Source organism: Canis aureus, chromosome 22 (assembly GCF_053574225.1).
Source record: "Canis aureus isolate CA01 chromosome 22, VMU_Caureus_v.1.0, whole genome shotgun sequence".
NCBI lineage: Eukaryota > Metazoa > Chordata > Mammalia > Carnivora > Canidae > Canis > Canis aureus.
The window spans coordinates 20,348,737-20,362,729 of NC_135632.1; the positions used below are offsets into that span (position 1 = coordinate 20,348,737).

Genomic DNA, 13,993 nt, shown 5'->3' on the forward strand with positions numbered 1-13,993 from the left:
ACATTATAATTTTTAAATTGTGTATCCTTCCAGAACTATTATTTGTGTGAGTGTGTGCACAGATATGTAAATAGTCTGTCAATATTCCTTTTGCTTCTCCATTTTTAATGACAATTCTGTGTTATTGATGTGGCTATAGCCCAGGTTCTGGAGCCAGATGGTCTGGTGCAAGCCCTGGCTTCACTGCTGACTGCCTGTGTGATCTTGGGTGGGCTACTGAACTTCTCTGTGCCTTGGTTCTTCATCTGTAAAATAGATAACGTAGCGGAGCTGTCCCATAGGAGTGTTATGAGAACGTGTGAGTAGAGCATTGGGAATGGTGCTTGCATACAGTAGGGGCTCAGTGATGTCAGCAATTATTATGGGCTGCCTTTCATTCAGTGCTGACCACAAGCCAGGATTATGCTGCCTACTTTATGCTCATTATCTCTTCAATCACCCAACAACCCTGTGAGACAAAGACTGTTATCTCTGTTACACAGACTCAGACTTAGATAGAGCTGGTATCTGGTATCTGGCCTGGCTGGGTTCCTTGGGCAGTAAATGTCAGAGATGAGATCTAAGGCTGCACTGCCAGAGCCTGTGCTGTCTTTTGAAGCTTCTTGTTTATATTCTCTTCCTAGGGCCATATTCTGTACACAGTAGGTGCTCAGTAAAAGCTTGATTTTCTCCTTCCCATTGCTTTTGGTTTATGTTTTGAGGCCATCATCTCTGCACAGGATCTTTGAAGCTTTAGATATGTCCTCGTGTGACCCTCAGTTCAGCCCAGGGCCTTATGTTTAGAATCTGCAGTTCCTGCCTGGCACATCTCTAAGGGAATCTGCCTCCCAATTATCTTTTTCCTTTTTTCCCTCATATTTATATCAGCAGAAATGAAGGAGAGAAAAACCAGCCTTTAACTAGGATTTTATTACCCATTGACCTCAGCCATCTCCATCTATCTCTCCGGAGCTCTGCCCATTAGTTGTCAGGGCAACGTGGTGTAACTCCCGGCTTGCTGCAGTTGGCTGGGTTTAATTCTCCCCTGCCGCCCCCGTTGGCTGGCCATGGCAGCCCTGAGTACTTGCTCCGGAAGCATTGTCAGGCAAGGCCCTGGAAAAGTAAATCAGGAGAATGAGACGTTTTTGGAGGAAGAGAAGGATAAGTGCCCAGCCCTTTATTCTCAGAGAGTAATTACAGCTTTAAGTATGGTTCATGGGTCATTGCTAGAAATCATGAAGTTGAACATGGTGCAGAACTGCACATGTGGGAATGACTGAATTTGAAGTTGCTCCACCTTATCTGGACTGAAGCTTTGCTCTGGTCTGTCTTGAATCCCTATAACTCTCCCAGACCCAATGTTTTGATCCCAGCCCCAGCCTCTGTCTCCTCCTTCCTGTCCCTGACTTCCCTGGAAGAAGGGGGAACAATTTTCTGCATTTATCCCCTCCTCACTTTGGCACATTTCTTGGCCATGCCCAGATTGTCATTATTCCCTAATAAATCCCCCATCTTGCCTCCTCCGACTAACCTCTCCTAGCTTCTGAAGCACCTCCTACCTTTTCCAGAGTTTTAAAATATTTCCCATTATTTCCCTCTCCATTAGCAACAGCCCTGCCTTCCAATATGCATGTGCTTCTTCTACCTTTACTTGGCTCCACTGTTACTAGAGCTACCCTCAGCCCATAAGTGTTTACTGTCACCCTAAGTCCAGCCCTGAGGAGATGCAGTTCTTGTCATGGAGACACTCAGTTGAGCACTGGGACAAGAATGTAACCAAGGCGCAGTGTCTGCATTGGGATAGCAGTAAGCACTGACCTGCAGAAGCATAGGTGAGGTTGGTAGAAAGTCAGATCAGTTGAGAAAACAGAACAAGGACAAGTGGGCTTGGTTGGGCTGATTCAGGAAATGATATCCTCAGAGACTTTTGTACTTAGTATGTACTATCAAGGTCAGGAAATTTCCTTCCTTTTAAAAAAAGAGAAAAAAAGATTTATTTATTTATTTGAGAGGATGGGAGGGGCAGAGGGAGAGAGAAAATCTCAAGCAAACTCCCTGCTGAGCATGGAGCCTGATGCAGAGCTCAATCTCACGACCCTGAGATCATGACCCAAGCCAGAATCAAGAGTCTGATGCTTGACTGACTGAACCAACCAGGAGCCCCAAGGTCAGGCAACTTCTTATAGCTGCCACACTATATCTATTTCTGTCATGAGAATCGGGAGATGTGATGGAGTTAACCCAGATTCTGTTTATCTTTTCTCAACTCTGTGTTCAGTGATTTCACATTTGTGGCTTGATATTGGCCATCGTAGGAGCATTTGCATCATGGAAATCAGCAAACTTTACAAAATGGAACTTTGCTCTTTCTTTTTTTTTTTTTTTACATTTTTTTTAAATTTTTTTTTTTTTATTTATGATAGTCACAGAGAGAGAGAGAGAGGCAGAGACACAGGCAGAGGGAGAAGCAGGCTCCATGCAGGGAGCCCGACGTGGGATTCGATCCCGGGTCTCCAGGATCGCGCCCTGGGCCAAAGGCAGGCGCCAAACCGCTGCGCCACCCAGGGATCCCTGCCCTTTCTTTCTTTCTTTCTTTCTTTCTTTCTTTCTTTCTTTCTTTCTTTCTTTCTTTCTTCTTTCTTTCGCCGGTTTATTAGCACACCTCGAGGGCATCACAGAGAAAGTAACATTTTCCTAGTTATTGGAGGATAGGCAGCAGATTTTTAAGTGATAGAAGTTGGGGAGAAGAAAGGGTGGAGGACATTTGTTTGCTGGGATTTTTTCAGTTGCAAGTGATAGAAACTTAATTCAAAATAACTCAAGGGAAAAAAGAATTGTATTAGCTCATGTTATAAGGAAGAAGGGATGATTTCAGGCATGACTGGAACAGAGGGTTAAATAATGTTAGGGGAATATCTGCCTTTCTCTTAAAAGTACCTCTGGCTCTATCTCAATCTCTCTCATCTCTCTTTGTCTCTTCATCTCCATCTCTTCTTTGCTCAGTTCTATTTCCAGTCTCACGAAGAGAGACACACTGCCCTCTTCCAGCATTTAAACCCATCTGCCAATGAACTCTTCATGTAGTCATGGGCCAACCCCTGAACACCTGCTCTGACTAGAAGGATGGATGCATGTTAATAAAAAAAGAGGTTCTGTTCTCAGAATGGGAAAGGTTTACTAGCAGGGAAATGCATGGTTTCCTCGTAAGATTCCAGGCAGTGGGAAGAGAGTACAAAGTGAAAGTGACTGATGGGTTTAAAAAATGTTGAGATGCTTGGTGTGTTTGGGCAGCAGGGTTCTTTCAGGCATTGCTAAACTTCCAGGATGGATGACTGACACCTGTGGCTCATTTTCTCTTGCTCTTTCCCTCCTCTGCATTCTAGAGTTCTCCCCTACTCTATTGAGACTGATCTCCTGAAAGTACATTAATGAATTCTTGTCCCAAAGCAAACACCTTTCTCTACTCCCATTTTCTTGATCTGTTTTATTTGATACTGACCACTCAGTGATCAAACTTTCCTTTTTGAAACTCTTGATTTTCTCCTTGGTTTTCACAATAATACCATCTGCATATGTGGCCTACCTCCTTGTAGCTGCTTCTGTGACCAACTGTGGTTGGACACCTTCACCCCTGGCCCACTTTTCTTCTCTTCCTATTGTTTTTCCTCTGGAGCATCATGTTCCTAGAGCTTAAACCATATTGATAACTTTCATATTTAGAATTCTGGACCTCACTTCTGAGTTTCTAGTTGTGTACTTCTGACTATTGCACTTCCTTGAGGAGGTTTCATGCCCACTCAGACTCAATCTGACCCAAACAGAACTTGTCTTTTTTCTCAAACTCCTCTCAAAATTTTCATGCCCATCAAGATGATGCTGTACTTCTAGTTTTCCAGTTACCACTCTATCAAAATCTCTGGGGAGTACTTCCTTCCAGCTCTCCCCCTCCAGCCCTCCAGCCCTCCACCTTACACTATACTATTTTTCTGGGAAGATATCTAGAAAATATTTACCTATCCCAATGATACAAAGATTTCTATTTTAATTCCTTATGTCCAGAGAACCTACATTGTACAATTTTAACAGCTTAAAATGTTTTGAGGCTTGTCTGTGGCCTTATAGTGTGATCTATCTTGTAACTTTTTTGTATTTACTCAAAAAGTATGTACTCTGCTGTAGGTTGGAGGGTCTATAAATGTTAGTTAGGTCAAACTTGTTGATAATATTGTTCAAGTCTCCATATCCTTACTGACGTTTTGTCTACTTCTATCTTTTATTGAGAGAAAGCTGTAAAAATCTGTGACCCTCATCATGGATTTGTCTATTTCTTTTTGCATTTCCAATATTTTTTGCTTTATCTATTCTAAAACTATGTTTTTGGCATATAAATATTTAGGCTTGTTATTTCTTCTTGACAAATTAACTCCTTTATCATTATAAAATGATTGTGCTCATCTCTGGTTATATTATTTGCTCTAAAATATGCTCTATGAATATCATTGCCCCAGCTTACTTTTTATTACAGTTAGTATGGTATATGCTTTTCTTTTCTTTCTTTTTTTTTTTTTTAAGATTTTGTTTTATTTACTCATGAGAGATACAGAGTGAGAGAGAGAGGCAGAGACACAGGCAGAGGGAGAAGCAGGCTCCATGCAGGGAGCCCGATGTGGGACTGGATCCCGGGTCTCCAGGATCACGCCGTGGGCTGTAGGCGGCGCCAAACCGCTGTGCCACCTGGGCTGCCCCGGTATATGCTTTTCTTTAAAAAAAAAAGATTAAGGGCAGCCCGGGTGGCTCAGGGGTTTACTGCTGCCTTCAGCCCAGGACGTGATCCTGGAGACCCTGGATCCAGTCCCACGTTGCGCTCCCTGCATGGAGCCTGCTTCTCCCTCTGCCTGTGTCTCTGCCTCCCTCTCTCTCTCTTTCTGTGTGTCTCTCATGAATAAATAAATAAAATCTTTAAAAATTTTTAACTTAATTGTCTTTGTTTTTATTTTTTAAAGATTTATTGATTTATTTTAGAGAAAGTGTGAGTGAGGGGAGAGGTGGAGGGAGATGGAAAGGGAGAGAGAATCTCCAGCTGACTGTCCATTGAGCACAGAGCCTGATACAGGGTTTGATCCCAGGACCCTGAGATCATGGAGCCAAAACCAAGAGTCAGATGCTTAATTGCTTAACCAGCTGAGCCACTCAGGCGCACCTAATTGTCTTTATTTTTAGAGTAGGTTTTTTGTAAGCAGTTATAGTTGGGTTTTGATATTTTTATCTAATCTGACTGTCTTTGCCTTTGTTTGGGGTTTTCAGCCCATTCATGTTTAATATGACTAGTGACATAGCTGAGTTTTCTCTCTGGGTTTCATTTTGGATAGTGTCTATTTCTATATGTCCAAGTTCACTAATAATTACTTCTACCATATCTAATCTGCCATTAATTCCATCCAACATGATTATTTAAAAAAAAAAACAAACCTCAGACATTGAGGTTTTCATCTCCAGAAGTTTTATTTGGATCTTTTAAAATATCTTTCCTCTTTAACCTTTCCTTAGCTTTTTGGATATGAAATACAATTATAACAACTATGAAATATGGTTATATGACATACAGTTATAACAACTCTTTTAATGTCCGTCTAAGTTAATTCTGCTTTAGTTCTGGGTCATTTCAATTGATTGTTTTTCTCATTATTATAAGTTATATTTTCTTGCTTCTTTGCATGCTTGGTTATTTTTTATTGGATTTTAGACATTGTAAATTTTACCTTGTTAGATGTTGATATTTTTATACTTATGCAAATATTCTTAGCTTTATTGAGATGTAGTTAAATTACTTGGAAACAGTTTGATTTGTTCTTGCTTTTAAGATTTGTCAGACAAAACCAGAGCAACATTTAACCTGCAGCTAATTTTTTCCCACTGCTAAGGCAAGATTTCTGAATACTCTACAAAACATTTCATAATTGTGAGATTTTCCGGTCTGGCTGGTGTGTTCAGGCACTCTTCCTAGCCCTGCATGACCACCACATACTGTCCCCTCTAACCTTTTTGAAAGACTTTCTCTGGCCTTAGATATTTTTCTCATGTGCATTTGCTGATGAGTACTCTGATGAACACCCATGGCAAACCTTCTACATATCTCTAGCATTCTCTCTCTCTCTCTCTCTTTTTTTTTTTTTTTTTTTTGCTGTTCTCTTCTCTTTGGTACTATAAAATCTGACTGTCATAGTCTCCAGGACTTCAAGTCTGTGTCCTCAACTCAAGGATTCTGGTGGATATCACTGGTGTTCACTGTGCTATGACCTAGAAACTCTCAAAGCATAAGTTTGGGTACTAATGAGCCTTCCCTTTTTTTCTTTATTGTCTCAGAAGGATCATTGGCTTTCATTGCCTCGTGTCCAAGGTCTTGAAAACTGTGATTTTATATATTTTGTTTAATTCTTAGTTGTTTCAAGCTAGGGAGTAAAACTGGTTTATACTACTCCATTTTGGCTGGAAACATAACTTCTTCATTATATTTTTATTTCAATAGCTTTACTTTTATAATCACTAGTTCTTGTTTCATTTGTATCTGCTCTTATTTCATAACACCCTGGTTCTTTTTTTTTTTAATTTATTTATTCATGAAAGACAGAGAGAGAGAGAGAGAGAGGCAGAGACACAGGCAGAGGGAGAAGCAGGCTCCATGCAAGGAGCCTGACGTGGGACTCGATCCCAGGTCTCCAGGATCACGCCCTGGACTGAAGGCAGTGCTAAACCGCTGAGCCACCGGGGCTGCCCCCTGGTTCTTTTTCTAAATGCTATTTTAAAAATCACTTCAGGGACTTTAAATATAGGAGATGCTCTATTATATTTACTTCCTCAGGCTTAAGAGTTTAAATTCCTTGATTTCCCCCTTTATATTTCATGCTGTTGGTATTCCTCATATATGTAGTAAATTTAGGTTATAAATTAGCCTCCAGAGGTGATTTCTCTTTCATATATTTGGGGTTGTGACAGACATGGGGTGGGAAGGTTATGTTGTTTTCTTAACCCTGACAATTTGGGGAGGATGGATCTTGTCCAGAGCATGCAAGGATCACTGTGGTGGATACTTGCCTGTGTGGATAATCCTGTTCTAACCTTGTTCATAGGGGTAACTTTGTGAGGCATGGGTCTACCTCTTTGTCATATGAGTTTCAGTGATTCTAGTTTCTGACTCCATATAGAAGTCATGCCTATAACGGTCCTTCTCCAAACTTGAATTGTCAGGGTGAAATGGCTTTGGCCCCCATATATGCTATGGCTGCTATTTTATTCTTTGGTTTAGGGATCCTCTTAGTAGTTGGCATTGTTCCTAGGTTTCTATAATGGCATTGTGTTTATCAAACTATATATATATATATAATTTATATCATTTCTGCACATTTAGATAATGAAGTGCTTGCTCAATCTGCCACTGTAAATATAAGCTCTCTTTAGTGTTTGTCAGAAAGGATGACCATTCCTTTCATGGAGTCAACTGTAGTGTTTAATATTTGAATATTTGTAGTTGGTTTTTTACTTATCAGATTATTTTTTCTCTTACATAAATTTCATTACCCTGAAAGCCCCAATGTCTCCCTGATTCTTTTTTTTTTGTCTCCCTGATTCTTTAACTCATCTATGTGGCCTACCATTTTCTGTCCCTGCTCTATCTACTTCACTTGGGTGACCAATAGGCAATTTGATATAGTCATCTCCATATGATTATGTATCCCTAAGCAGTGAAAGTCTTAATGTCCTCTTTGAGCCTGGGCTACTGCACTTCAGATATGCTTATTCTAACTACTCTTTGCTTATTTATGTTTAAAAAAAGGAAAAAGTGAAAAAACTATAAACAACAGTTATATGAGGCATAATTGGCATGCAATACCATATAGGAGTTAGCACCAATTTCTGCACTTTCATCACATCATTTACTAAACACTCTGGCTCTGTATTTAGACTTTAACTTTGTTTGCTAACCTAAGTTAAATTCTTCTCCTTCTCCAACCATAACACACCCATTCAAAAGTCAGGATTCCTTAAGAACTTTCCTCATGCTTCTGTCTTCTTTTTTGGCTCTTTCATGAATGAGAAATGAAGCACACTGGTTCAATGTTCTTTAAAAACACTTCCTACTCTGCCTTGCTGACCTCATGGGAATGCTCCCATTCTACACAGAGGGAGATGGAGCAAAACCTTTTCCTTCAGACTTTCCTATGCTTGGCAACCCACCTACCAAAAAAAAAAAAGAAAAAGAAAAAAGAAAAAAGTGAACTTTGGCAGCTCTGCCACCCTGCTCTTCTATTACAACCCTTCTTCCCAACCCATCAGTAAAACTGGGACTGAAGACAAGTAAATCTGTCTGACATTAGGGCTCCAACCCATTCAGTAAAAGTGGGACTGAAGACAAGTGAATCTACCTGACATTAGGGCTGTCTCCCGATGCAGGGCTGCTCAGATAATGACAGCATAATCCTTCTGTTACTGTCTGGAGCAGGATGCTATGAGGCCTGACCCAAAAGTCAGCGACATAGGCAAAGCTTTACTGGGGCTCCCGCTCCAGCTGAAGGGAAACAGAACCAGCAGAGAACAGTTAGGTTGGCCTTGAGAACAGAGCTAAGCCTTGCTTATGTAATGTTCCCACTCACTTCCCACCCTGGACCAACATGCTAATAAGGTGCTTCAATTTGGTTAGAAGAGCCTCATCCTTTTTTTTTTTTTTTTTTTTTAAGATTTTTAAAATTCTTTTATTCATGAGAGACACAGAGAGAGACCAGCAGAGACACAGGCAGAGGGAGAAGCAAGGAGCCTGAGGCGGGATTTGATCTCGCAACTCCAGGATCACACCACTCCAGAAGCAGGTGCTAAACCGCAGAGCCACCCAGGGATCCCAGAAGAGCCTCATCCTGATTGGTCGGGAGGGCCTCATCCTGATTGGCCGGCAGGCCACTCAGACAGTTCATTGGTGCTTTTTGGAGCCGAGGGCCCCTGGTTGAAGCTTGGGTTTCCTAAAGGTCCTCGTGCTGGCCACGTGGTGGTTCTGCTCTGTGAGGCGGGCAATTTGGCGGTAACAGGCAGCAGAAGGCGCCCCAGGTGCATAATGTTTTTCACTTGGGGCTTGTACCCGTGGTCCCTGACAGTTTCACTTCCTCCTTTCTGAAATCCATGGTCGGAGGAGGCAGCTGCAGTTCTCACAGCTTCACTTTCTATACCAGGTGGGTTCTAGAAGAATGTCTCCACAGAATGGTATGGTTACTAATTCTTCCAGATCGTGCATTTAAAAAAATATAGAAGAGATAAAATATCATTAAAGCAAATTCATAGTAGGTTCCAGTCGGCGACTCCTTCCAGCCAGCTGAGCATTATAGAATAGACCTCCGGTTTAGTTTGAAACTTGTCATTTATTTTCTTGCCCAAGGATTGTCTGCTCAGCTCCCAAGTAATGCTGAATCTCTCTTTGGTGCTTAAAATCATTCCTTTAGTGTTCTTTTTATTCATTTGAAAGTGGATTCTTTTCCTTCCAGATTTTGAAGGTAAATGCTTGGGTGGGACAGTGATGTGGGGACGTCAGCTGAGAGGCTATAAGAATTCCAGAGAGGAGCAGGAGTTGGATTCAATCATATATTGATTTTTAGCCCAGTAAATTGTGGTTGCTTCATAGCAAGGTAACAAGTACGCTGTGCTTTTCAGAAAGAGATGTGATCAGCTTTTAAACAATAAAAGAGGAGCAACTGCTGGGCAGAGTGATTCGATTTAAATCCGTAGGAAAGCCAGTGGTGAGTTTAAAATAAACAAAGTAACGTTAAAAGCCATCACCACACCCAGAGCCCAATGTCAACTATAAAACAGAGATGGGAATTTAAGCCATCCAAGGTGAATTTTAAAGAAATCGAATCCCTTTGAGGATAACGGACTAGATTTAGCCGAAATACCTCGGTGGCTATGCATTTAGTCATCCCTTTCCAGGCATGCAGGAAGAATTCAGTATCAAAAAGGCCCTCTGATGGGCAGCCACTGAACACAGTGAACAGGAGGCATCGTTTTTCTCTAGAAGGAATGCTAGTCTTTGCAACCAAGAGAACACAGATTTTCTGGCTGGGGTTCCTTCTCTGACTCTGTGCCTTGCCTCATGTGTCCTGGTTGCTTCCTTATCAGACACATTTGGGGTTCCAGAGCTGTGTGTTTCAGCTAAATCCTCACCCTTTCTGTGCTGAGAAACTGAGCTCGTACTCCTGAGATCTCTGCGTGGTGATTTCTGCTGCTGGTGATGCTCCTTGGAGAATCTGACTTTGTGCTCCTAGCTTCAAGCTTATGGGGTTGTGGTGTGTGTTCTGTGTTCTATTTCTTCATGATAGAGATCCCTGAGCCTCCCAGTAGTTGTGGGTTTAAGGCTTCCTGGGATTAGCATGCTGAAATGTGCCTCTGGCCACTAGTAGACTGAAAAGGCATAGGGACAGGCTTTCCTAAAGCCAAGCCTGTCCTCTGGGGCAGTGCCTGTCTTTTCCCAGCCCAGGAAGGTGCTATTTGTGTGTGTCTGGATAAGATCCTGAGACTCCAACCCATGCCTTTCTTTTTCTTCTTGCATTTTCCCCTCTTCTGTCTCCCTATTTCTGTGTTCATTGTCTCAGTGAATGCACAGGGCAGAGTAAAAGGCAAAACAATTTCTCATAGGACTTTGTTCTAGAAGCCTAATTCTTAAAGGGAGATGATAGCTTAAAAGTTTCTTTAAAAAGAAGAGAGGGGACGCCTGGGTGGCTCAGTAGGCATATGCTCATATGGTTGAACATATGCCTACTCAAGATGCATCACCAAAATATCAGGTCTCCTTCCTCCTTTGTGACCTGCACTTCCTCTTACGTGAAAGATGGGGAAGTAAATGGGAATCAGAACAAGCATACAAAAGAGCTATCCTTTACTTGCTGAGCATTGTCCAGTGCCAGGCCCTGAGCTGGACCTGGGACACAGAGGAACCAGGGGCTGCCCTTAACCTTAAGTCTAATGGCATGAGGAGACAGGTGCTGTCACAATGGTAATATGGCACACAAGAAAAGAGGACCAAGAGTGCTGGAAAGAGCAGAGGAGGGAATTGGAGAAAGTTGTCATGAATTGAAGGTGGAAAGGAAACAATAAAATCATTTACAATGTATGTATGAAATGCTTTGCATACAGTATTTCATTTAATCTTCATAATGATTCTGTGAGACAAGTGTCAGTGACCTCCTGATGAGGTGGGGGCCATACCCAAGGCAGATGGTGCTGGGGAGGTGCATCCTCTGGCAGGATGGCTAAGGGAGCCCATGAGGCTGAGTACAGGGCCCTAGGCAGAGGCTCCTTTGTCCAGAATTAGGAGAAAGGGTGGAGTCACTGCGCTAACATCTGGAAGCTAGAGAAGGGACTCTGAATGAGACAAGCAAGGAAGAAGGTTGCATATAGTAGCAAATCATGGCATCTGTGAGGCAGGCAGGAATGAGCAGGAAGCTGAGAGCTGAGCAGTGGGAGAGCCATCCTGGGCAACAGTCAGAACAGGGGTAATGGCCCCACTGGCTTTTCTGTGCTGACTGCAGTGTGACCTGTAGGTCTCTGACCTTATTACAGAAGGAAAGATGAAGGGTGGGGCAGACAAGGATGAATCATGACAGGTGCTGCCTCCATAGTTGGGTCTGCAAGGTCCAGCCAGTTGGGGGCAGAGTCTTAGTGAGACAGGCATCTCTGGACCAGTAGATCCCCCTTCTTCCATGTTCCCTGTATCCCCGCCCCCCCATCAGTGTGAGATAGCTACATTTGACTGTCATGTTTGACTTGCTATGGTGACAATGGCATGAAAGGATTATGTAAGGGTAGTGGTGGGTGGTCCCTGTAATATAGGCATTGACTTCTTCTAGGACCTAGTAACAATTTATCTGAGCTATTGCTTAGAGGGTGATACATCCTCTCAGTTGCCTATCCTTTCATTTTAGTGGGAGCTAGAAGGTTACAATTCTGCTTTGTTTGGAGACAGCCTCCTTATAAAGTTTTATAGGTCAGGAGGCTCCCCTCTTCCTGCCTAGCTCAGCAAGAGGGTCTAGGAGAAGGAAGGGGTGATATTGAAACAGGGCCAAGTTTCCTTGCTTTCAAAGGTCCCTTAGAAATTATGTAAGAGGGGCACCTGGGTGGCTCAGTGGTTGAGCATATGCCTTTGGCTCAGGTCGTGATCCCGGGGTCTAGGGATCTAGTCCCACATTGGGCTCCCCAAAGGGAGCCTGTTTCTCCCTCTGCCTATGTCTCTGCCTCTCTCTGTGTATCTCTCACGAATAAATAAAGTCTTTTTTTAAAAAAAGAAATTATGTAAGAGAAGAACATTAGTCACAGTTCTTGCTGGGGTTCTGGCTGGGCCATTGCCTAGCTGAGTGATGTTTCGGACACTAGTGAGCCCCTCTCAGTGCTAGGCTATCATTCATTCCTTCTTTTAGTACTTAGAATGAAGTTCAAACTCCTTGCCATGTCCTTCACAGTCTTTCATGATCTGGCTTCTGCCCACTTCTAGATGAAGTCTGTCACTGGGCACCTCTTTCGTTATTTTGATCCTAGGGCCTTTGTTCTTGCTGTTTTCTTAGAACATATCATCTCCTGATGTGTGCATGGCCTGTTTTCTCCCCTCATGCAAGCATTGTTAGATGCCACCTCCTTAGAGAGGCTTCTCTGACCTCCTTCCTGAAGAAGCTTCCCTTTCCTCTAACTGGTTGTTTTTCACCTCATTCTCCTAGTTTATTTTCTTCATGCCACTTAACTATCATCTGAAACCTTCATTCTTCTCTTTTTGTGTACTTGTTTATTTTCTGTTTGCCTTACCTCCCTCCATATGGAATGACATTGGGCACTTTGTTTGTTTTATTTATTGCCTGTCCCCAATAGTGGCACGTGGTAGATGCCCAGTAAATACTTGTTGACTGAATAAATGGAGATGGTTATTAACAACTAACCTGCTTGGTTCACAGGGTGGCTGAGAAAATCTGCCAAAGTGCTGTATGATTGAATATTCTGTGGTGCTGGCCCAAGTGTGGGGAGTTGGATCTCCTGGTTTTATGTTCTCTGAACATGTATCATGACTCAGGAGATACTAGGCCAAGGAGAGGCAAGATGATAGAGGGTGCAGGCCAGGGTAGAGAAGGAGGTGTGGAGGGCCTTGGTGCTTGCCTTGTGGGTGTTAATGTTAGCATATGAAAAAAATCACCAAAGCTGCCAATTTTCCAGATCCATCTAGCAATTGTCCAAAAATCTCAGGTTTGAGAGCTCTGCTTCAGTTCCTGGGAAAGTTCCTTTCCTCCTGCAGCAGAGGTTCCCAGTGTTTCCAAGTTTCTAGAGAGGTAGGAGGGTTAGAGGAAAGGCCATTGCCTGGGTCTCAGAGGACTCTAGCTCTGTGGCCTTGAGCAAAAATTTCACTGGTCTGGCCTCAATTTCTCTTCTCCAAAATGTGGTGTGAAAGATTAATAAAGTGAAACTCTAGAGTAGTCCTGAGGCTAGAAGGGGGAGCGAATACCCCTCAAAGTCAATTAGGAAGAATTGCCAATTGTAGATCTCAACAGAAGAATCTACAGGAAAGAAAGATCAATGATCAAAGCCCAGGCAGGATAAGATACATATTAAGTCTTATATAAGAAATCAGCTACCCTTGCTGCTCAGCCAGGGAGAAACCTTCATCATCCTGAACTCTTGTTTTTTTCCAGTGGACTTTCATTTAAAACAACTCCTTCCAACTTCCTCCTCCTTTTCTGTAAAACAATCTTCCTCTCCTCTGTTGGTCTTTCTTTTGGCTTTGTCACAACCTGCACGTCCTAAATTGCAACTCTGTGCTATTCCCAAATAAACCTGTTTTTTTGCTGGCAATGTATTTTTATTTTGAAGGTTAACAGGGGATTGAGAGATATATTAAGCTACTACTGTTTTTGCTAAAACAGTGTGGTGATCTCAGGCAGCCTCTCTTTGTGCACACGTGTTCAACAAACTTTTATTAAGTTCTAAGTGCTCATGTGTGAAA

The 13,993-nt window shown here is 42.4% G+C and overlaps 2 long non-coding RNA genes across 40 annotated transcripts in view; one reads left to right on the plus strand and one right to left on the minus strand.

Moving 5' to 3' along the window:
• The window catches only part of LOC144293854 (uncharacterized), a 441,703-nt gene that overhangs the window by 131,932 nt on the left and 295,778 nt on the right, over positions 1-13,993 (plus strand). Inside the window, exon 1 of one of the 39 annotated variants that reach the window (XR_013361185.1) lies at positions 8,493-9,194. The exons of the other annotated variants lie outside the window; for them this stretch is intronic. This is a non-coding gene — a long non-coding RNA (uncharacterized LOC144293854). Of the gene's footprint in view, positions 1-8,492; positions 9,195-13,993 lie in introns of those variants that run through there. 39 annotated transcript variants of the gene reach the window in all.
• On the minus strand, positions 891-8,507 carry LOC144293859 (uncharacterized). The gene is made up of 3 exons (XR_013361235.1): positions 8,400-8,507; positions 1,798-1,947; positions 891-1,092 (listed from the first exon to the last, which is right to left on the minus strand). It is a non-coding gene; the product is annotated as an uncharacterized LOC144293859 (long non-coding RNA).